We start from the raw sequence: 1591 nt of genomic DNA on the forward strand, positions 1-1591 counted from the left end.
GCGGGGTGCGATGGCTGGCGCTAGGTGGGCGGCGACGGCGGCGGGCTCCATCTTCCTGGCTCAGGCCCGGCCGTCTTCCGCCTGCGCCGGTCGGGTCCGCGTGGTCCTCGAGGCCCCTCCCGCCGAGGCCCTGGAGGAACCATTGAGAGCCTTACAGAACTTTCCAAGGCCGGAGGTGCCTGACGTGAGGCGCCACGGCGGTTCCGACCAGCATCCATCAGAGGAGGGGTCGTGCGTTTTCACAAATGACCCACTCGTGTGGGCGGTGACCCGGGAAGCAGCTACCACGCTGGGGCCTGCCTTCCCGCTGTGGAGTCGGTGTGAAGACACTGTGCTGTGAGATGTGCGATGTAGCGACCCCACAAACGGCCCCCGCCCCCACCTCAGCTCCGAGTGTGTCTGTCCCGTCAAAGGCAGAAGTTGGGATTCAGGGTGGCCCCTTCGGGAACCTGTGCTGCTCGGCCCGCCTCGTTCTGGGAAGTTTTGTGTCAAACGTGGCGGGTCCCTAGGGCCCAGCCCACGCAGGGACAGGTGACCGCTTGGCCCGTCCCGCGGGGATCAGAGTCTGGGTTAACGAGGTCGAGGTGACTAGTGGGGTTCCTTCATGGCCTCCTTACCTGAATTAATGGAAATATCGTGGGAGGGGGCAGGTGTTTCAGTTCTTTAGCCATTTGGATGTTCTGTTTCCGTCGTTTTAGAAAATACCAGATTGCGGACTTCTCAGGTTGTCCAGTGACTAAGACTGAGCTACCAATGCCGGGGGCCAGGGTTCCATCCTTGGTCAGGGAACTAGATTCCACATGCCACAGCTGAGAGTTCACAAAACTAAATGTCCCACATGCTGCAAGGAAGATCCCACGTGAAGGCAACTAAGACCCGGCCCAGCCAAATAAAGATGTTTTAGAAAAGAAAATACAGATTCCGTCCTGATACAGGCTCCCTTGCTAGGGTGTGTGTAAATACGTTTTCATCTTTGATTCGGTTCATGGTTCAGGAACAAACTTAGTATGTTTTTCTTCCCATCATCAAATTAACAAAGAGGAGAGAACTCAGGCCCTGCCCCAGCACCGGCTGTGAGATAGGCAGCGCTAATTCGGGGCTGTTGGGACGTGTGAATTGGTACCTTTCTGGAAAATGACTTGACGTTATCTGTCAGATTCCTCAGAAATGCTTCAGACCCTCCAACCCTGCAGTTTCCACTTCGAGGGACATCATAAGAATATAATCAGATGTGCACAAAGATGTAGATACAGCAGTGTTGTATGCAGTGTTACTTGGAAAAAAATCAGGAGGCCCTGAAATGTCCAGCAATAGAGGTCTGGTTAGCAAAAACACAATGGAAGCTATTTTTTAAAATGTGTTCAGTCTCAAGAAATGTTTATGATACATTTCCAGTAGAAGGGAAAATTTTTAAATTAAAGCCAAACAGACTTCCAAGAAGGATGGATCTTGTTAAAGGATGTTCTCTCAGCAACTTTGCCAGTCATTTGTGCTGCTTTAGAAGGAGGCCCTTTGCTGCAACTGTGAGTCTCAGTGATTTGGGGCATGTATTTATTCTTGAAACGAAGATTTGAATGACTACTTGGTGACA

Source organism: Bison bison, unplaced genomic scaffold (assembly GCF_000754665.1).
Source record: "Bison bison bison isolate TAMUID 2011002044 unplaced genomic scaffold, Bison_UMD1.0 scf7180017864203, whole genome shotgun sequence".
In the NCBI taxonomy this organism is placed as follows: Eukaryota; Metazoa; Chordata; class Mammalia; order Artiodactyla; family Bovidae; genus Bison; species Bison bison.